At 37.4% G+C, this 23,660-nt stretch overlaps 1 protein-coding gene across 2 annotated transcripts in view; it reads left to right on the top strand.

The window, feature by feature from the left end:
• Positions 1 to 23,660, top strand: part of tei (irregular chiasm C-roughest protein teiresias) — a 156,154-nt gene that overhangs the window by 9,498 nt on the left and 122,996 nt on the right. Inside the window, exon 1 of one of the 2 annotated variants that reach the window (XM_090155397.1) lies at positions 14,937 to 15,018. The exons of the other annotated variant lie outside the window; for it this stretch is intronic. The gene's annotated coding sequence lies outside the window, so the exon portion shown is untranslated. Of the gene's footprint in view, positions 1 to 14,936; positions 15,019 to 23,660 lie in introns of those variants that run through there. 2 annotated transcript variants of the gene reach the window in all.

Genomic DNA, 23,660 nt, shown 5'->3' with positions numbered 1-23,660 from the left:
TTTTTAAATCGATAATTGTTGGGGTCTGGTACGATAATTTGAGTTTCAGGAACTGGCAACGCCGGCGAGAGTGTCGAAAATAGGGGCTCTAAATGGGTTAGAGTGTGCAATAACTGGTGGCTTTACCGGGGAGTCGGGGTCCGGCTCTTGTAACCCATAAGGGTGGTGGCACACTGGGAGATGTTAGCTCTGATCAAATGGTCCTATCTCCACCTTCGACTTCGGTCAGATAGGGGCTGGAAACTGAGCTTCGGCTCAGGCTAACGGAGAGGGTCCGTGCAAACTGGCCGCCTCGGCAGATTGGGTAGCTTGCTGTGGGGTGGCGGGCCTCCGTATGAGAGCATGATGGTCGTGTTTCCCGGCCTTTTGGAGCACACCGGAGATCCACCGGGTTACTTGGGCTGCTGTGTACCCATCGTTCCCCTTTAGGAGCTCTCTCCAAAGGGTATGACTCTTTACCTACGTAGGTAGGGTGTCGGCTGGAGTTGCTATAGCATCCACTCTTAATCCCACTGCTGTGTGCGAAGTGGGGATTGGTCGTCCCATTGCTGCACCTTCTGCTGGATTTGGCACCTGTCCGGTCTAGGTGGACGCTGGCGTAGGGCACTAGGATGATAGACCTCCGGTGGTATGGTCTCTGTTACTAGGTACACCGGGCAATAAACTCTGACACACTGTCGAAAATAGGTTCGATCAATAAATTAGCATTAAAACAATAGGAAGTGTCATATATCTGGTTATTACGTTACTTATGATAAAAGGTATCTAATGTACCGGTGAAAATAATAAGCGTTTTTTATTAAAAAAAAACGGGGAGATGAATATGGGCGAATACCAGCGAGTGAACGCCGTTTGCTGAAAGTTCGTGAAAATAGGCTCTCGGTTGATTCGTCAGCTCTCTTCCCGCATTAAGGCCTCTTCAGAGTTTAATCACGGTTTAATCCGGAATAATGGCCAAATCTCGTCTTCGCAGCGGGCCCGCCGATGCGCGTTGGGCCTCGTTTTTGCCATTTAGGAGTTCCGCTCCGTTACTCGCGCCTTGCCGACGAAAAAAAATGAGCCCTTTTCTTGGCAAACTCGTCCGGCCGGATCCAAGCTCGCGTGAAAGTGGCCTCAGATATTCTTCGATGGGATTTTCGAACTGTTCTTTCATATTTGTTTTATTAAGCGACAATGTCCCATAGGCGCGTGACGAATGAAATCGCTCTCTCTCTTCGCGAGTTATCGTTTCATTTTTACTTTTGTCCAGGGAACCATTCATTTCTCGATGTATATGTATATAAATATATATATGGTCTTAAGGGATTTCAACTCGGAAAAATGGGATAGAATTGTAGATTTAGCTTTATACGGACTTCACGGACAAATAGACGCATTTATATTCATCATTTTTAATATTCTGAACTGTTTGGTCGTATTTTGGAATCAAATTTACGTTTTAAGCCTATCCTATAGGAATGAAGACCGTACACAAAAGTACTTATATACCTCGGCGGATTTAGAGAAATAGTTCACTATGGCCTCGCGGATTTAGAAAAATAGTTTACCACGGCCACGCGGATCTAGAGAAATAGTTAGGGAAGCACCGATATGGGTACAGCCCATATATTCGAGGGGCTAACCACTTCCTTAAATTCTGTACACCGATTACAGCGAGTACAGCCTTTGGTAGTGCTAAATCTGTAATCGATTACGTAATCACTTTAGTGCAGTCAAAGCTACGGGCTTGTACACCGCTTACGGATAGTGGTCAGCCCCTCGGATATATCAGCCGATATTAACAAATTTATCTATCCTAAAATATGATAAAATCATTGTAAAAGACGGTTCAGTGCACTGTCATACCATTTTATTCTAATTTTTCATTAAAAAAAGTTTTCAAGAGCATATCCGGATATGTTTCTTACTTTCTTTTCATTTTACTTGATACATATTTTTTATCACAAATGGAAAATCGTTTTTTTTATTTGTTTAGACTCGAAACCCCTTGTCTAACAAAATGGTTTGATCTAGCTTCTGAAGTCTGGCGTACGTGGCGCGCAGTGGCGGACTGGGTATAGAGTGAACCTGCCCGATGGCAGGTGGGCCCTACGGACCGTTCATGAAGTGGGCCCCTCAAACATGATAGCCTTATGGTTGTTAAAGCTGAGGCCCTTTGTCTTCTGGCAGCCCAAAATATTAGAGCCAGTCCGCCACTGGTGGCGCGGCAAATCACTCTTTGGGTCTTTTAAAAACCACCTTTGATTCCGGAACGTTTTGCGCGTTTAGAGGCGAAAAATTCTTATGCCAGGCGTGGGAAACTATTAATTCCCTTAAAATATTTTTCTAATACCAGTATCGGCTTCATACCCGATACCGATATTAGAAAAATAGGCCGATATATCGGTGCATCCCTAGAAATAGTACACCTTGGCTACGCGGATTTATATAAATAGTACAGCTCGGCTACGCGGATTTATATAAATAGTACACCTCGGCTACGCGGATTCGGAGAAATAGTACATCTCGGCTACGCGGATTTTGAGATATAGTACACCTCGCCTACGCGGATTTATAGAAATAGTACACCTCACCTACGCGAATTTATAGAAATAGTACACCTCGGCTACGTGGATTTATATAAATAGTACACCTCGGCTACGCGGATTCGGAGAAATAGTACATCTCGGCTACGCGGATTTTGAGATATAGTACACCTCGCCTACGCGGATTTATAGAAATAGTACACCTCGCCTACGCGGATTTATAGAAATAGTACACCTCAGCTACGCGGATTCGGAGAAATAGTACACCTCGGCTACGCGGATTTAGAGAAATCAGAGGTGTATACAGGGGGGGGGGGATACAAGGAAAGCCCCAGAGCTTGTGGTTGTATGTAAAATAATTTTTCGGTTATTTTTCATTGCTACACCACTGAGAAAATGGTCTAGTAAATAAATATTTGGAAAATTAACCTGCTTTTTATTACCAAACCCTGTTTATAAACCTCGTCTGAAAATGGTATAATCTGCATAGAAGCTTCTCGACACTGAGGGATAAAGCGTTGTTAACCTTAAGTAAAATTTGCGTCTATGGATTCGGTGTCGAACCTTGAGGATTTAATTTAACTTAAGTAAGGATTGTACGCTAGAATCTGGTAACCGACCATCAACCAAAAAGATTTAAGTGCATTTAAAGAGAGTAAATTCTTTGACTGTTCTCAGGATCTGAGTTTCAGTAGGTAGTCATCGATGATGGTCATTTACGATACGAAAGATATGCTCGAAATGACCTTCGCTGACGACAGAGGTATGTACAGAAGTGATCCGAAGAACCATTTTAAATACGTGTCTTGCCGTCTGTGCAATCACGATTCTGGTGGGAGTTTGAATGACAAGATTGATCAACCAGGTCGAAACAAAAATAAGGTGATCGACTATGAGCGCCTTGTGGACGTAGCTGGCAAAAGAAGAAATGCAATGGGATCGCTTTCCCAATTTCTCGTAGCTCCAAGGACGTAAAACAATATATCTACGCTATTGTCCTTTTTTGCCATCTTTAAACTGGCGAAATTGAAAACAAGCGTTCTCCGATATATTGAGAGGGTGAATTCTCTTTCTGTTTTAACGGATATTGTCCCCTGGAAAATATAGAAATTCATTTGTTTCTTATAACGTTACTTGTCCTTCCTTTCTGCACCTTGCACCTGACTGTAAGATTTCAAGGTGGCTAGAAGGATTGAGAAGAGTTAAATACCGTAAATATCCCTGGAATCGGACAATATTTTCCTGAATCAATAATGGACCAAAATAATGTTTTCTCGTTCCCACTAAAAACAATACTACAAATATCTGAGGAAGAACAGAACACGCAGTACTGCGCCGTACCGAATCAAATAAGAGAAGTTAAAGAGTATATTTTTTTATCGAAAACATATTGGATTTGAGCTCTTCCTTTCCGTGTGTCCACTCTGTCAAACCCTCAACCGTCATCCACCTTATTAAACGCGTCCGCTTCGCTAACATATTTGCACTCCCATGATGGAACAAGCCCAGCGAGCCATTATATACCTGTTTCACAGCGGTTCAAGTGTCCTACGTGGTGAGATCCGTATCCGTTGCAATCTGATTAGTAAAGTATTATCACAGCACGTTATACTTCCAGATGGCCAGGCTTGTAGAAACGCTTACTGTGCTATGTACTTTGGAACAAGCTGATGTCGGTACTTCCGCTGAAGAAGGTTACAGTATCTGTACTTTGGGACAAGTTGATATCGGTACTTCCGCTGAAGAAGGTTACAGTATCTGTACTTTGGGACAAGTTGATATCGGTACTTCCGCTGAAGAAGGTTACAGTATCTGTACTTTGGGACAAGTTGATATCGGTACTTCCGCTGAAGAAGGTTACAGTATCTGTAATTTGGTACAAGCTGATATCGTTACTTCGGCTGAAGAAGGTACAGTATCTGTACTTCGGTTCAAAAAGGTACCTGCACTTCGCTGCAAGACGAGCTGTTAAGACCGTTCGATTTCAATATTATATTTTATCTGCACAGAATACGTTCAATCGCGTTTTTTGGGATTAAAAATGAGGCATCACAAAGCACTCTTTTCTGTCAAACTCGCTTTGTACAAAAACCCTTGACTTCCTGATACTTAGAACAGCTACGACACGTATTCCATACCTTCTCTTCGGCTGACATTTTTGGAGATAAAAAAAGGAAGACTAACTTTCGGGTCCTCGGGCCTAGCCGGGATATGAACACGAGTAAAATTGGCTTTAAAAGGCTTCGGGGCTGGCCATCGATTTCATCGTCCCCACTCCCCCCTTTTGGCGCTAATAAATCCGCTGTCTGGAGCCCGTCAACGTCCAACCGACGGAAAGAAAAAATCTTTTGACTTCCTCCTTACATATTTCCCTTAAGCCCTTCGACTTTAAATATGGTTCGCATCAACGTTTGATCCCTCCAAATTCGCCCTTGTTTCCCCCCCTCCCCCCTTTGGTTTCTTTTCGCAATTTATTCGCAGAAAGTGGCGGTGTCGCTGAGACCCTTCGAAAATTGAGATAAACATATTTGACGCCAGGAATATTCCTCTACCACGGTTTTAAACTTCGCTCGAAGTTTTTTCTATTGTTTCTAAGCTCGGTCGCTGTCGAAGGGGGAAAAGGGAAAATAAAAGAGCCAGACATCTTTTTAAAAGAATGAAGAGGATGGCTTAAGGAATGTAACGAGAAGCGTCTTTAGACTTCGTATTCTCTCGAAGTTGCCGTACCCGAAGACCGTACCCCTCCCGCTTATTTTGGGACGTACCATCCGTTGACTAGGTCTTTTTTGGAAGGTTTTTTTTTACTTGGAAAGAAATGGATCCGTTTTTATTGGAGCGAAAATAATCTTTGGAATTTGTTGGCTTGTATCAAAAAGGAAAAAAAAGGAAAAACTTTGGAATTCGGACTTTTCTCTCTCTCTCCTAACGACGTACGAAAGAGGCCCTCCAGCAGACAATGATGTCTTTTTGGCCTCTTCGCGCTTGTTCGATACGGTAAAAACTGTCGTTGTAACTTCTTCAACTTGAGTGTTTCTTAACGCCGCCTCCAGATCGAGGTATTCCGAAGATTTAACGAGACACCGCACTCTATCCCAGGCGCGTAGGAACGTTTTGGATCAAGGCGGGTAAAGCTTGGATATTGAATTTAGCGCCCTCCTCTTCTAACGGCTTTTAGCGCCTCTTACGGACCAATTTGGCACCCTTTCCAATTTTAAGGGGGTACATTATACCCCTGTATCACTCCCTTTCGTACGCCACTGCTCTATACGCTACATTGGTTCTCATCGGAAACCGTATATTTCGGATGTAACAATTTTATAAAAAAAGGCAGTAAAGTTCTACCAGGATTCAGATCATTTTATTACGGGTTGTTCTAATAATCATGGCTAATTATTAAATTATTATTAATACTCAGTAAGCCGCGTACTCTCGGTGTTATCTGGGCATACTCTGCGAACTCTTCGTTGAATCGTGGCGTACTCAGCGTAATATTAACGTAATACGAGTACTTTTTTGCGTAGTCGTGGTGTACTCAGTATAGCCTTGGCGTACTCCTCGTACTCTTCGCTCAATGTTGGCGTAATCCGGGTTTTCTAAGCTGAATATGGACGTACTCAGCGTAATCTCTACGTTAACTACGAACCCACGGTGTACTACGTGTACTCTTTGCATATTCTAGGCGTACTACGTGTACTATTTGCGTAGTCTTGGCGTACTACGTGTACTATTTGCGTAGTCTTGGCGTAGTACGTGTACTCTTTGCGTAGTCTTTACGTACTACGTGTACTCTCTGCGGAGTTTTGACGTACTACGTGTACTCTTTGCCTAGTCTTGGCGTGTTTCGTGTACTCTTTGCCTAGTCTTGGCGTGTTACGTGTACTCTTTGCGTAGTCTTGGCGTGTTACGTGTACTCTTTGCGTAGTCTTGGCGTACTACGTGTACTCTTTGCGTAGTCTTGGCTTACTCTATGATTGTATAGGCAAACTCTAAATTGCGTTTTAGCTGCCGCGGGTGACTGCCACAACTTGTTCCAGGGTTGGAATTTTTTTGATTTTTTAATAAATCGGATTTTTTTTATTTCATTGAATTTATTGATTTTTATATAATCAATGGCTCTTTTCCTGTACAATAAACTGATATTTTTCTTATGTGAGTTAATTAAGATTTCATTTAATTCAAAATTAGCTAAATTTAATTACTATATAATATTTTAATTTTTAAGAAACTATTTTGATCATTTTTTCCTACATTAAAATACATCGTATGATTTTAAATTAGCCAACCCTGACTTTCCCACCTCCCATACGCATTCTTGAATTTACAAATTGTATCTTTGACTCGGAAGATAATTAATCTCAGTTTGAGCGCTTTCAAAGTAGACCGACGAAAACGCAAATGTTACATAAACCATACCCTTTTTGTTTCTAGTTTTGATAAACAATAGTAGCGGAGTGAAATATCTCCTTTTCCCAAAGAGCGAATATAAAAAAAAATGTCCAAAAAGCTATACTTTTTCCGTATTCAACTCTCTCGCTTTCTGGAAAACGTAGCAATTTGTCCAATCGAGCCTAAACTCCGCGGCCTGTACATTCGCGTTGTATATTTATCTCGGCAGCGCCCCTGAAAAACCTCGAAGATTTTGGTCCGAACTATATTCTGTCGCGGGAATATAAACGATAGATGAAATAAAAGTTCTGAATAAAACATGGCTTAGGCTCGGGGTGTATTTCGTTTTAAAGGCGGCTGATTTTAACGTCTCTTCAGCGTCGGGCGCGCCGTCAAGGTACGACGCCGCCGACTATAGGGAGCGCAAAAAGGAAGAGTGTACTTTGCAAATAGAAGAGACCAAATTGGCTTTATTCCAATAAAAGCGGCCGTGTCGCGCGAGGGAGAAAAATAAAATATTGCCGAAATTACATTTTAGTCGCTTCCTCCTATCTCTCTATAGGCCTTTCCATCTTTTTTCGCCGAGTTTCGGCGCGAGGGCACAAAGAAAAGGAGTTGCCGTCTATACTTGGCGATCAAATTTCCCTAATACCTTTATAGAAAGCCCTGCACTTACGGTTATCTACCCCTTCTCCCGCGTATCGCTCGCTTTCTATCAGAAAGCCGTTTCCCTATTGTTTAAAATTAATCGACCTTCCTCTTGTAATTTATTATTTAGTCCTTCTCGGGCTGGTTATAGATCTTGATACCGCTCGGAGGTACGGTATTAGTTTCGCCGATCGTCCTTCCAATATATCATTATTAATAATAAAGTGTCTATATTTAGGGTCGCCGCTACGATATTAAATCCCTTCGCTCTCGTAAATATCATTTTTGTTTCTTAACTTTGCGGGAGCGCGTATCTCTACTCAAAAGATAATGCAACTATACTTATTTTAAGCTCGCTTTTTATCGCGTCCCGTGTTCTGGAGAATCGGGGATGGGTTATGGAATCGCCGCTTCGGACTCGCGGTATATTTTAAATCCTCTGTTACAAGGTTTGTTTAACGTTACTTTTACCATTTATCAATAGCGTATGCCATGTTGCACTTTTTATTTTTAATAATGATCAAATCAATAGATGTTTTTTATTTAAATCGGATTTTTTTAAATTTGTTTTATTGATTTTTATGCAAATAATGAACGGATATTTTACTTTTATCAGTAAGCTAATCTTGAATTAAATGAAATCTTAATTAAAATTAATTAATATTTAATATTTTAGTTTAAGAAACTATTTTTTCGCATTTTTTATTCCTCCATTGAAATACATTGTGCGATTTAAATGAAAAATCACTTAATTTAAATCAAATTGATTTTAACGTAACTATTGCCAGGGACCTCTTCGCGTTTGATAAACATTATAGCTTAAATATAAATTGTAAATAAATGTAAACCGTAAATATTTAATTTTATACCGAGCGGCTAACCACTCTTAGAAAGTCTGTACACTGGATTACGCTTAGATTAGTTCTGCCAAAGGCAGAGACTTCAAAGATTACGTGTAGTCCCATTAGTACAGTCAAAGGTACGGCTCTGTACACCGATTACGCGGAGTGATCAGCCCCTCGTTTTATACACCCTTTAATTGAGATATTTTATCAGTTATCTATTAAACGCGTAGAACTGGTAAATTTTTTGTAATGGATTTTTAATGGTTATTTCGTTGTATAGTTTTAATCAAATATTTTCCTAGTTCAATTAAGATTACATAAAATATATATCACGTGGTTGGACCATGACAGCTGGCTGGAAAGTGGATTGACGTAACTTTGGTGGTTGTGTAACTAACCGGCATCCTCCATAGTGCTTCCAACCGATTCTCAGATAACAGTTGACTTATCTAACTCAAAGAAATAAATATGATATATCAATTATCAGATTATCTACATTTACGTTCAGATATTATCAGATCAGTTGATACGGATCATAATTCAAACCAGATATTTTAAACGCGAAACTAACCCGGCAGACTGAAGGTGAGCGGATTTCAGATAATTGGCTGTTGGAAGCTCTACGTCAGATCAGACCTCGACTGCTGGATGAGGGGAATATAAGATTTTGATCTGACTAATTATCTTCAGATATCTGAGTATTAAGACCTGGATATCATGATCAGTTGGCCGTTGAAAACACTACGTCAAATCAGATTGCTGGGTGAGGGGAATATAAGATAATCTGATCTGAAAACTGATTATCTTATGATATCTGATAATTACGACCTAAATACCATGATCAGTTGGCCGTTGAAAGCACTACGTCAGATCAGACGTATTAATCTGATATTAAAACTGATTTTGTTCAAATATCTGAAAATTTGGACCGGAATAACTTGATCAGTTATCATCTCATCCATTTATTCTGCTCCAAAACAATTGAACCGCTTTCCATTCTGGGACGTCTTATCCTTTTGGTTCGCGCAACTTGTCTGGTTATTTTTTTTGGCAAGAGTGACTTAATAGGATCCGGAACTTTGTCGCGAGGGCCACCAATGAAAGGCTACGGCTTCCCGCGTGTATTAATAACGAAAGATCATTAAATTTAATACGCCAAATTGAACCGTAATGGTTTGGGAGAGAAACTCTGACTGATAACCCTCTCTCCGCTACGGCTCTCCTCGCTAATAGATTTGTGAAAAATTATATCGCTAATAAAGTGACGCGTCGCCCTTAATAACCCAACTTCTCATAAATAATTTTCCTCGCATTTTATTTTTCAACCATTTTTATTAGTTTTGGCCTATAGCTTCCAAAAACTTTAAACTCTATTTGCGGGAACTTACGTGGGCCGTTTTACTAATGAGATCTATAACTTTATTTTTAATTACTTTTCACGGTGTTTTAATTTGAATTTGATTTATACTTTACCGCGTATTTGACGCGCAGTTTAATTAAGAAGTGGATAAAAATGAGAAAGTTTCGGTCGGCCCAACTCGGTCGTTTATCCCGGAATATCCGACTCGCGTTTGATCTAATCTCGATGGCTACTTTTTAAAAGCTATTACTTAAATGTTACTAATGATATCAAACAGAAAAAAACTCGAAGTAGGAAGGCTTTGTTAAATGCTTAATTAATGTTTGTTAGAAATAGTCAAATTTGAATATTTTCTACTGAAAACTATTTGTTTAACTACAAAAGTAGAATAAATAGTGAGAGATCCTACATTTGCAAATTTTGCGAAAGGGATTTTGAATCGGAGTTTGTTTAATAAGGCTACTTAAGTATAATCAATAGAATTAAATTAAAATTTATTACGTAATTGAAGTTGTACTTAATTTTATTCTAGGGATTTTGAATCTCAAAGTGATTTCCGAAATAAACTAATTTTCGCCCAGATTTCAGGATTTTCAAGTTGATCATTTAGATAAATAGTCCTAATGGTTCACGTTCAATAATTATTCTAAATTTTGATGTTTAGTTATTTATACGAGGTTGTTTACCCCCAATTTCAAATGTGCTATTTTCACTTTAAAATTCTGTTAAGGTCGGTTTTAATGGCAGTTTGGACCAATAAAATTGAGTTTAACTAGCCTTTGTAACTCGTTTCAAGCAATACAGGGCGACCGCGTGGGTTTAATATTTTCTTAACCAATTACGGTTTATTTTAATATTACTGGAAACTTTTTTTTTGATAACCAGGTCGATGTCGGGAAATAAAAAATTTCCAGGTCCTGTTTGTGGTCTCTGTAACGTTCCCAACCGATTTCTAATATCTTGACATTGGAATTCCTTTATCTATAGCTAGTATTAACCTAGTATAGATGGGGAAATGGGGATTATATTAGCCTTCCACTATGGCGATGCTGACGTCACGAGAATATTTCCTATTTAGTTCAAAATAATTTACAACGATTACCGGTACACTATAAAATTTTAATAAAAATTAAAATCGCGTTTATGTTTCGGCATATTGGCGTGTTCAAACGAAATCATCGAATAGCAAAATATATTTTTATTTACCGGCTTCACCTATGGGCACCAGCGGGTTGGGGGCCAAGAGGCAATGTTCCCTCTTTCATGAGCTATGAAAATACTAATAAAGGTACGTATATCGCAGCCCCTTAGGCAATGTATGCGGATTCCGCCAATGCCCGTTGAAAAATGTCTCCGTAGCCGATCTATTGTATACGTGTCTAATGTATATTTGAAAGGTGTTAATTCCGTGGAACACTTATTTGGCTTTGTTTCGCTTAGGGCTTCAAAAACACGTACCGGCCCATCGACGTTTAGCGGGTACCGTCGAACGACAAAGGGGTTTAGTTTTTGCCGGGAATTTGAAAATCAGTTTGAAAGTCACGTTCGATAACGCGCAATCCGCGGGCGCGGGTGACTCGCAATTTCGAAACAAACTAACTGCCTCCAAATTCGAGTACTGTCGAATTGCGTTTTACGCATTTTTGATGCGGGCTGGCCTTAAAACTTTCTCTCCCTCTTCCGATACCGAGATAAAGAAAACGAAAAAAAAAGACAGTAAGAGAATATCGGAATCGTCTTTCGGATAAAGGAAGTCCGACGGGGAAGGCGCAATCAGTCGCAAACCGCACCTCTCCGGAGGCCGTTGCCGGAATTGCCGCTTAATCCGGGCTCGTATATAGCATTTCCAATTTCCGTTCCGCCAGCGGATCGCGTCTATACGATTTATAGCCCAGATTTCTCCCCGCGCGCTATTCCTTTACACACGCTATTGGTATTCTCCGGCCAGATTCAATTTGAGATTTTTTCTTCGTTCGTTTCTTTCGCTCCTCCGTTTTCCAAAACTCGGTTCGTGGCCGGGAAATGTACACTCGCTTCTCTTTCCTCGCCGCTCTGACCTTACGATATATTTTAGGTTTATGCATTTTGAAAATTACATTTCGGTGTCTTCTCTTCTATCTCTCTGTCGATCGGGACGAGTTGAGAAATTGAACCGGCCCGCGAAGTTAAAAGCCAGCTAGTACCTTTTCCCCGGCGTCTGGGGTCTCATCAGCGCCCCGAGTGTCCCAAATTAGGGTCCGCTGGATGGCGGACCATCTCGGGTTAACTTAAGACTTTCTCGGTAGGAGTTGGCTGGTCTGCCTGAACAGGGTCGAAATATAGGTCACGGATTTTAGATTCCTCGCGCAATTTGAAGCCATGGGTAGGGTAGCCTTTAATAGGGTCATTCGCGATACCATTTGGGGATAAGGTTAAATTTTTCTTTTCGTACAAAGTGCGCGCATTATCGAACGACTTGGCGAAGCGTACGATATTTAAAGATTTAAGAATTCGAAATATATCCTGATTGGTTACGTTTGAGAAATTAATCCAATTAGCCTGTTTTTTGGGAGTATCCACACATTTTTCGATATTCTAAAAATGCTTCAAAACCGACCAATATTTCAAAAACCGACCAAATCGCTAAGAGCACTCAAAACGTCCCAAATTAAAAAAAAAACATGATAAAAACGGATTAAAATTCCCAAACAAAACCGACCAAATGGCACAATATTTAAAAAAATACTAAACACGTCCAAAATTCTACTAAAAACTGACTAACAACCGACCGAAATTTCCAACGTAAACAAAACCGACCACAATTGTCACTAAAATTAAAAAACCGCGCCATTAAAAAAGAAATAAAAATTTCCAAAATGTAACTCCCAAAATTATCCGAACTGCAGTACACATTCAATTAAATCCTAGTGTAGACAGAATTTCCCCCTGGAGAAGTCCGCAATTTGTGAACGTTTTGAAAAGATTTTTTTTCACTTAAAACTAATCTTCTTTTTCGAAATCGTACGAATTACCGTAGTGCTCAGTCCGAACGAGTATCAAACCTTTAATAATAAAAATAAAAATCAGCTAGGCTAATACCCAAAGCACCACCTTAGGCCTAAGTCATCGAGCGACTTTTGAAGCCATTAATTCAGGTGGCCACCCAAACCATTTAGGTTTTTTAAGAAGAAACACTAATTGAAATTACCTGTTTTTTAAATTATTTGTTTTTGTAAAATGCCTTAATGACGTCCTTAAAACGCGTGGAAGTTTCAATTGATTAAAAATATGAAGTGGAAAAAGGGTTTCCTTGGGGCCGAATGAAAATCACCGCCCATTATTTGGGGATCATTTACTAGTAAAGCAAAAAGTGTTCGAAGAGAGGAACCGAAGTTCAACCCCGCTCGGGCCATTGTTGATATTTCTAATTGAGGTTATAGTTTCTAGTCGATATGGAAAGCGAGTGGTAGTAACGGCAATAATAGATCAGCGCCGTTTGGTCGAGCGGCTAAGTACAAGCTCCATTATGGAATTTAAGCCCGATGCCGCGGCATTAAGGAATCCCCTCCCGCTTCACTCGAGGGCCCGGGCTTTGATTTCGGGCCAGCTGGCGCGCGCCCTCTTGTAGACGAACCTACGCGCGTATTGGGGGAGCCTTTAGCCGAATCGAGAAGCACGTGTTGAATTAATGATCTAATGCCTCCTGGCCGCGTCTTCCATATCTGCCGCTGCACCTTCCACATCCCCCTTGTTATCAAAACAGGGCCCATCCGCCGTCCAGCCATCGCGTATTCCCTTTCGCTTCGCCCGACAAGCCTATTCGGCACCGCAGCTTGACTAACCGTGACGAAACACCGCTCGCCTATGGCTTTAATAAGCGGGGAATTGGCTTATGCAGCGTGCCCTATATACATATACATATATATATATATATAAGCCATATATATATATATATGTCTCTCTCTCTCTCTCTCTGGAGAAGACTTAGTTACCACGATTGACGACGCGCACTTATCCCCCAACTTCGGAATGAATCGGAGGAGTACTTAGGAAAGTCCAAAATACGCTATCGTACTATCAAATACTATTGTCCTTCTGTAAGTGGCTTTCTCGTGATGAATGTATAGTGGAAGGCTATACTGTCATTTCTAGTGTTGTCAATTTTCTGGAAAAATTAAATGTTTAAAAATTTACAGAAACATTTCCGAATTGCGGTAAATTTTCCGCAAATCGGAAAAATAAAAAAATGAAACATAAATTACTTTTTAAGGGTTTTTAATGTTTTTAACTTTTTATCGATATAATATGTCTAATTACAGTAAACATACTACAAAATATTAATAGTGTTACATTGTTAATCAGTTTAAACTAGTCTAGATGTTTAAGTTTTACTTTCAGATTCGAAAAAATGAGGCGAAAATGCCGCTTTATTTAAATTTCCAAACATTATATTACACTAATCATGGAATGAAACCTTTTTTTTATTTTTGCCTCGGGAAATTTTCCGACTTTCAACACTAGTCATTTCGATCTCCAAAATCGTATCCTTACACTTTGAGCTATCATAGTGACCCTAAGCTAGGAACAACAAAGTTGTGTTTGTTGCTCCTAGCCCTAAGTAACGTAATAACGTTAAATAATGTCTTGGAATAAATTCTGGTACTTCATGGTATTTTAAAATTTCCTAATATTTCCGTCAAGAGGGTCTCGTGCGTTTTCACGCGAGCTCAACAAAAACCAAAATAACTCTAACTTTAACTGCACGATGATTCTAACGTAATCACGGGACCACTCGTATTTGATATAAAGAGCTATGGGTCTACGATTTTGTTATAAAATTATATTTTATAATATAATTGTTCTTTAATTATTTTAAGTAAAATATGCCATGTTCTCTGTTAATGCTCAGTGTTATTTTTAGGTATTCAACCTACTCTAGTTAGGACAAGTTCATATTGGAAAGGATTAGTAGTTAGGAACTTTGTCATTAGCCATTAACTAAGGTTAATCCCCCATTAACTCTCAATTATAACTTTGCGCGCGTAAACAAGAGTTTATCTCAGCGGCAGTAAACGAATATTACACCAAAATTTATAAAACTGGTAATTTCAGATTTCCGATTTCTATTTAAAAAAGAAACTAGACTTATTGGGCGCATTCATTTGAACTTCTGCCCTCCCTTTAACCTTACCTTGCGTGTGAAAAGGAAATTTGATATTGCACCAAAATGACGTCGGTGGAAGGTATAGCGAGAATTTTGAAATTCTCCGTCATGGTAAGTCGATCTGTTGTTAACCTACATTCAATTGTTTTGCCAGAGCAAGAGAGAGAGGTACGATTGAATGGAGTAAGGGGGTAGGTGGTCGTTGGTATCGGAGACGAATTAGGGTCCGGGGTCGTTCATTTGACGCAGCGTCCCATTTCGCGGAATGTCATTCGAACCATTGGGTTGCCGTTAGCTAGGCCTAAATGGCCTTTAACGATAAACCAATTAGAAATAGACTGCGCCGTTACTTCAGCCCCTCGTCCTTCCTCCTCTTGCGTCTGTTCAAGTTGATTCGCGTTCCATCCATCGATTTGCTCTCAAATTTCCCTCGCACTGTATGTTTCAATATACTGATATATACTTATTACATGATAAGCTCGTAAAATTAAACGCTACGCTTAGAGCCGGAAAACGTCACTACAAACACCATTGATTTACGCTTATTTCATTGTTAAAATTTCGCCTTAACTATCATTATTTTAAAGAAATTTCACGTTTAAAAACAAATGTTGTTTAATTTGACACCGTCTACACGATCTTCCTTATTCATCGAGCTCAATCTCTCTTAACACTCTTCATTTGACGTCATAAATTCAGTGGCGTAAATAGCGCCCCCGCAGACCCCGCGGTGCGGGGGGGGGGGGGCCCAAACGTTTATGATTAAAATCGGTGCTATTTAAAAGGGATCCGAGTCGTTTTTCGCGGGGGGGGGGGGGGGCGGAGTTCCTAGTTACGCCACTGCATTAGACAGTTTCGACAACTCAAGAAAATGGGTAAACGTTTCTCTGACGTATACATTTTATTGAAATGGTAAAAATAAAACCACAGAAGAAAATTTTTATGAAATGGATAAATGATGGGTACTTGGGTTGGTCACAAATTATATAAAAAAAAGAAACTTTTTTGACACCCCGTCCCTAAATTACGTAACAAATATTCTAACCAACCACATTTGTCCTTAATATTATTTAATTCCTTTCTTAACTAGTACTAAATTTCCACTCCAAATTAGAATAATTGATAATTTAGGTTTCATTTTAAAGATGGTGATATGTGACGTAAATTTGAAAGACTCCTCTTCCCTTAGTTCATCATCAAAATTTAAAATTTTCGCCATTCCAGCACCAAGTGTGGCGTAGTAGAACGTATCTTTACGCGCGACCACGGCTTATATAGACAGGTTCGAACACCGTGTACTAAAGAAGGGGGCCGTTACGTACTGCTGGCCTTTATCCTCATTAGAATTATAGCTTCCCAAGCGCCACCTTGATTGTGAATAAAATAACTAATTGTTATTATTATTTTAAATTTAAGTATAATTTAATAATCAGCTAGGCTAATACCCAAGGCACCACCTTAGGCCTAAGTAATCATGTGACTTTTGAAGCCATTAATTCAGGTGGCCGGGTTACAATGCGTAGGAGGGTGGTGGCAAGCCCTGCATGCCACGCGTTCGAGCCAACAGCTCCCTACACTAACTATTACCGTTAATTATAACTAAAGCAAAAATTGCTGTTTTAAAATACTATTTTCGTACTTTAAAAATTATATTTTAATTATAAATAATTATCTACCTCTACACTGTTTATTTTAATTATCTTCAGAAACTAAAATAAACATCCGCTAATTTAGGAGCCACGACTCCATATTCCATAAAAATACAAAAAACTTACGCAATAATTCGTGAGGTTTTATAGTTTCTTAAAAACTATCTAAAAAATAGTTTCAATAATTCATCGATAGATGGCGCGTCGAACGCCATAATTCCCTGGGCCGCCATCTGGCATCTCGTAACGGTCCCACACATATCGTTTTTGAATTCCAACCCGTGTATATAAGCCGTGGCGCGACTAAAGAGGCGAGACAAATTAGCCCAGAGACGAAACAAAATATGGTTGGCTTTGTAGTCGATGGTGAGCCTAGCTCCCAGTAAATATTTCAAAAGGCGCAAAGGTTGGGCTGAAACACTTTTGGGTCTTATGTCGCTTTTGCTCACCTAGGCTTTAACCAAACAAAGAAAACAAATTTCGTAACGCCGCCACTGCGCCTTAGAAGGGATTAAAAATTGGTCGTTTAGATCACCGAGAAACTCCACACTATAGAGCAAAGATAATTTGGGTAGCTTTAACGATTATTATATAAATTTTTAATTAAAGGCTACTTAGATTTATGAGTAGAGATAAATTTGAAAGATTTCGCGTGACCCTTCCGCGTTAGACTGCTTACAAGGAGAGTACCCGAGGTGTTTATTCCCGATTTAGTTCAAAGTCGGGCGTAATGTAGACCTATAGGAGTTATGAAATTTCCCAAAAGGACACGTTGCACTACCCATTCGATTTGCTATGGCAATCGAAAATGTTTTTGATCACTTAAAACTAAAAAATCTCCATTTAAAAAAGCATGGTATTTTCTCTGTTTCGCAGGGTCCTAGCTACGAAAAATTTTAAAAAAATTGAAAATCACGAAATGTGTAATTTGGACCACATTGAGGTAAATTTCATCAAGTTTGGGTATATTTGAACATTTTTGGTGTAAAATTGTAACAAATTTTTGGGTAAAATAAGGAAAAAATCTTATTTTTGTTATAAGTAATCAAAAACATTTTCGGTAGCCATGACAAATCGAATGGGTAGTGCAACGTCTCCTTTTGGGAAATTTCATACCTCATATAGGTCTACATTACGCCCGACTTTTAACAAAATCGGAAATAAACACCTCGGGCACTCTCCTTGTTAGTTGATCCGGCATTTCATCCCGTCTCCAGATTTAGGACATTTTTCTATAGCATTCTAACGAAGACGGCCCGACTTCAGATAAGCGATAAGTGGCTGGCCGGAAAGGCTTCACTTTTCAAGCGTGGCCGATTGTTTTTGGCATTAAATTGAAGGGAATGAATGCGCGGCAGATTTTAGCGAGAGACAAACGGGTGTTTGTTCGGCTCCTTGCTCGATAATAGATGAGCGGAAAGCCGAAAGAGGGAGAGCTTGTCAGCGCTCATCTCGGGCTTCCATCGGCGCGTCATCTATCGTCGGCATTCTCTTCCCGACCCGGGATGGTCGGGATTATCAGCGACCGATCGCCCCACCCCCTTTAATTAAACGCTCTTTGGCGTCCGTCCTCCACTTTTTAAAGCGCTCTCTATTATCTCTTAGAGCCGGAGCATCTTCGTACCGCTCTCGATTTAAGCCTCCAGGCCCGGTGCCAACCCGCGGCCGCGACTTTAAATACCCTTACTGCAGTTTGAACTGCGGGTTACAATTACTACGTACTTTACTCGCGGTGAAGGACTGCCGTTGTTTACTCTAAGCGAAATGCTAGGTGACCCTCGACGTTTTTAGATAAGGGAGACTTTGCCTCTCCTAATTCAATGGGCCGCCGCGCGATGGAGCCACTAGTTGACGATGATTCATTGTATACTTTACAGTTAACGAACTTTGCGTTCTCTTTTCTTCTTCGCTAACGGTTTCATCGCGGAGATCATTTACTATGACGGTTCGCCTAGCCGCGTCGCGTAACTATTTTTACTCGTTTGAGGCACGATTTGTGAGAAGACGTTGAAGGGTTTTTAACGGCACTAATTCGTAAAATCAATTTTCACGCGTTTATGGAAATATAATAATATTTTTGTAATGTGTTTAAAAGCAAACGAAATAAAATATATCAAGTAAATATAAATTTAGTTAAGATAAAATGAAATTTCATTTTACGTTTTCTATACTATTAAAATATCAATCAGTTGGGAAAAAAGCTTGAATTATTTTAAAAATTAATATAAATCTAATTTTAAATTAAACAAATGCCATAGTAAAAACGTATTGATTTATTCATAAGCCGCGTTCGCCCATACCCTCTGCAACGTTGCGAGTGCTCCCGCAACGTTTGTATCCCGTCGTGTGAATAGTTACCGTTACCGTTGCGCGTCCCAGCGTTTCAGATCGCTTCCTTGACCATTTTGACAGCGATTCGTGACGTCATCGAATCGGTTTTTGCGAACCATGAGCCTTTTTTTACAAAAATCGTCAATCGTGATTTTTTTTTCGCCTAATAAAATTTGTATGCCTTTTTTAGAAGAAAATGTCTCGCAACTTTTTGTCTAATTGTTTAAAAAATACAACCAATTTCTTCTGGGTGCATTAATTTTTAATTAGAATGTTTTGAAACGTCACTCAAATGCGTGAGCGGACGAACTTCTAGTGTTCGGAATTGTTTATTCATTATCCACAAATTTTCCGATTTATTTAAAAAAACGTTGGTAAAACGAATATCATTTTAACTTATTTAATCATGTTTTTTACGCAACCAAGCATTTATTTGAATAAAAGTGGTATTTATTTAAATAATTGTTTGTTTTATTTAAATAATAGGTTTATTCACCTTCGATTATTTAAACATTTTACAATTTTTATTCAACTATTGGTTATTTAAATAAATATTATTTAAATATCGCCGAGCTTATTTTATTCATGGATAAAAATTAATCGACTGCCGAACACTACGAACTTCTAATTATATTTCTATACTACCCAATTTTCTTCAAAACTCACTGGAAATCAAACGTGTGAACAAAATGATTTCCAAACGCTAAGAACCGCAGCGAGATCGAAACGAGGCAAAACGTTTCCGATGGTACGTGCGAACGTAGCTTTAGGTATTTTATTCATCAGCACCAGGGGGGAGGGGGAGGGGGAGAAAACCCGTTACAAGTCGGTGCATCAATCGCTTCGGAGGACGCCATTTTTAGGGAACCAATGAGATAAAGGTGTGGTTTGATTTGTTTAAGGGGGGCGGAGCTTATTCTTCGAACATGAGGGAGATTCGGAACACTTAAGCCGCGTTCACACTTACCCCTTAAATCGCTTCGTTTAGATAACTAGTTTTCGAAACCAGCGTGAAAAATCGTTTCGAGTAGGTTCGGGAAGCAACTTGTCCAAGTCCGCTCGCTTAGAATCGCTTTCAAAACGACAAGGCGGGGAAATCAAATTGCTCGTATTTTCCAAAATAATGGGAATAAAATTCTAAATAATGTCCAATAATATTACTGTATGTATAGTAAACATGATTAACTAATTGTTTTGGGATACATTTCAGTATTTTCAAAATTCTAGTCATAATTTGAAATGGCGTTAAGCCTTGGCTATAAGCGAACCGGGCTGAATAGATTTCGCACGTGTGAACCAAGAATTATCGTGGGCGGTCAAAACTGACATACAAACCGACCTAAACTGGGTTTTAGGCTCTAGTGTGAACGTGGCGTTGGTGATCGCCATCTACAAGTTGTTTTCACGAATTTACAATTTTCTCGAGTGAGCGCTTGTATTGTAAAACCTTTGGAGAGCGGATTAAACATTGAACTTTTTAATCCTTTCTGAGATATTATTGACGGTTTTATTTCGAAATCTCTTTAAAAGGAAGTCTCCTACGTAGATCTTTGAAAATGAAATGGCCGCGTCCTCCTCTTTTGTTTCAATTTCTCTACTTTTAATTAAAGGAGTGCGGGATGAAGGCGACTTTACTTCCGAGACAGATTAGATTTTGGACGAACCTTTTTCTCCTCAGACCCACAAACATCCCTCGCGACCCTTTCTCTTACTTGCCTTTTTTATCTCTTCCGCTTTTGTCATGTCACCGAGATAAGATTAAAAGAGTTTGAGTGGCTAGTTTAAAATCTCCTTCTTCCCACTTTCTTTTCTTTTGTTTTGTATACTCGGCTTTTATATATATATTTTTTTTGTTTCTTCCGACGCTAGTAAATTCTCCGTAACCGATAGTTGTACGAAACGATGGCATTTGGTAAAGTCTGCGACTACATCTTCTTGATTGCCCTATCAGTTAATGCGGCACTCTTTTAAAACTCCTTAGCAACTTTTCTCTGTTTTGGACGCACGAACGTTTTCTCGGGGAAAATAAAAAAAATCTCTCTGTGGAAGAAATTGTTGCGGAGTTTTCGGGTCTTAACTCTTTTTCGTTTTTTTGTTTACGAGGCTTATTTAGACGATTCTGACCCGGGGGGAGGGGCGGACGTTGGAGGGATGGAAGAAGATAAGGAGTAAAGAGAGCCGCTGAAATATTATTTCTCGGATTTCCATTTTTTAGGATTCCTTTTTATATATATATAAAGAAACAGAAAAAGGAATCCTAAATATATATATATATATATATATATATATATATATATATATATATATATATATACATATATATATATACATTTTTATGTTTTTCTATTTTTTTTTATTTCTTTACTGCACCCCGGAAGAGACGAAGCTGACTCCAGGCAAAGATATAACAAGGAATATTCCACTCGTGTGTCTCGCGAATATACGGGAGAGGGGCAGAGAACTTTCGATATTTTAATCTGGGCCCAGCTCGCCTCTCGGTCGGGCTCGGTATGAGAAGGACCGTCTTTTCGCGATGAAAGTATTCAAACTAAGTTAGGCTTCCCCCCTACCACTCTTCTTCTTCTTTGAAATTATATATATTTTCCTTCGTAAAATATTGCGTCCGGATGGAAATATTTTGTCGGTATTGTTTCTTTTTAGCCCGGCGCATCGTAGATGGCGCGAGACCTATACTTTGATAAAGGGAAATATTTCATAAATGACACCGATGCCAAAGGTAGAGTGACCCTGGCAACCAGGGCACAGCAGTATATTGAGGGCTTTCTGTTCTAGGGATATTTGGTCCTGTATCTAAACGGGTGGGAGGCTAAACTTGAACAGCGCAATGTTAGGTTTTAATTAATATTAAATTAAAATTAATAGTTAAAGGAATATTACATTTATATTAATAGTTAAATGAATATTATATTTATATTAATAGTTAAATGAATATTACATTTATATTACTAGTTAAATGAATATTACATTTATATTAAAAATGAATATTACATTTATATTAATAGTTAAATGAATATTACATTTATATTAATAGTTAAATGAATATTACATTTATATTAATAGTTAAATGAATATTACATTTATATTAATAGTTAAATGAATATTACATTTATATTACTAGTTAAATGAATATTACATTTATATTAAAAATGAATATTACATTTATATTAAAAATGAATATTACATTTATATTAAGAATGAATATTTCATTTATATTAAGAATGAATATTTCATTTATATTAAGAATGAATATTTCATTTATATTAAGAATTCAATTAATAATTAAATTAATTATTACAGTCACGAATTTATCGAAATAAAACAACGTTTTACGGCACACTATAAAAACTTTTAATGTATAAAAATAAATTTCGTGAATGCCTTTACACTAGTCTGGAGTTTCAAGATAATATAAATTATTACATTAATATTATATTAATACTACATTAATACTACATTAATACTACATTAATACTACATAAATATTACATTAACACTACATTAATACTACATTAATACTACATAAATATTACATTAACACTACATTAATACTACATTAATATTACATTAATAATTCAATTACTATTAAATTATTATTAATATTAAGAATTCTATGACTATAAAATTATTATTCAATTAAAATTAAGAATTCAATGATTTTAAATTATTATTCAATTAAAATTATGAATTCAATGACTTTTAAATTATTATTCAAACGAAATTATGAATTGAATGACTTTTAAATTATTATTCAAACGAAATTATGAATTGAATGACTTTTAAATTATTATTCAATTAAAATTATGAATTCAATGACTTTTAAATTATTATTCAAACGAAATTATGAATTCAATGACTTTTAAATTATTATTCAATTAAAATTATGAATTCAATGACTTTTACATTATTATTCAATTAAAATTATGAATTCAATGACTTTTAAATTATTATTCAAACGAAATTATGAATTCAATGACTTTTAAATTATTATTCAATTAAAATTATGAATTCAATGACTTTTAAATTATTATTCAATTAAAATTATGAATTCAATGACTTTTAAATTATTATTCAATTAAAATTATGAATTCAATGACTTTTAAATTATTATTCAATTAAAATTATGAATTCAATGACTTTTAAATTATTATTCAAACGAAATTATGAATTGAATGACTTTTAAATTATTATTCAATTAAAATTATGAATTCAATGACTTTTAAATTATTATTCAAACGAAATTATGAATTCAATGACTTTTAAATTATTATTCAATTAAAATTATGAATTCAATGACTTTTACATTATTATTCAATTAAAATTATGAATTCAATGACTTTTACATTATTATTCAATTAAAATTATGAATTCAATGACTTTTAAATTATTATTCAAACGAAATTATGAATTCAATGACTTTTAAATTATTATTCAATTAAAATTATGAATTCAATGACTTTTAAATTATTATTCAATTAAAATTATGAATTCAATGACTTTTAAATTATTATTCAATTAAAATTATGAATTCAATGACTTTTAAATTATTATTCAATTAAAATTATGAATTGAATGACTTTTAAATTATTATTCAAACGAAATTATGAATTGAATGACTTTTAAATTATTATTCAATTAAAATTATGAATTCAATGACTTTTAAATTATTATTCAAACGAAATTATGAATTCAATGACTTTTAAATTATTATTCAATTAAAATTATGAATTCAATGACTTTTACATTATTATTCAA

This window comes from Leiobunum rupestre, chromosome 8, assembly GCF_980474605.1.
Source record: "Leiobunum rupestre chromosome 8, qqLeiRupe1.1.hap1, whole genome shotgun sequence".
NCBI classification, from domain to species: Eukaryota; Metazoa; Arthropoda; class Arachnida; order Opiliones; family Sclerosomatidae; genus Leiobunum; species Leiobunum rupestre.
Note: the sequence above shows the minus strand (reverse complement) of the source record. Positions and strands in the feature narration are given on the sequence as shown.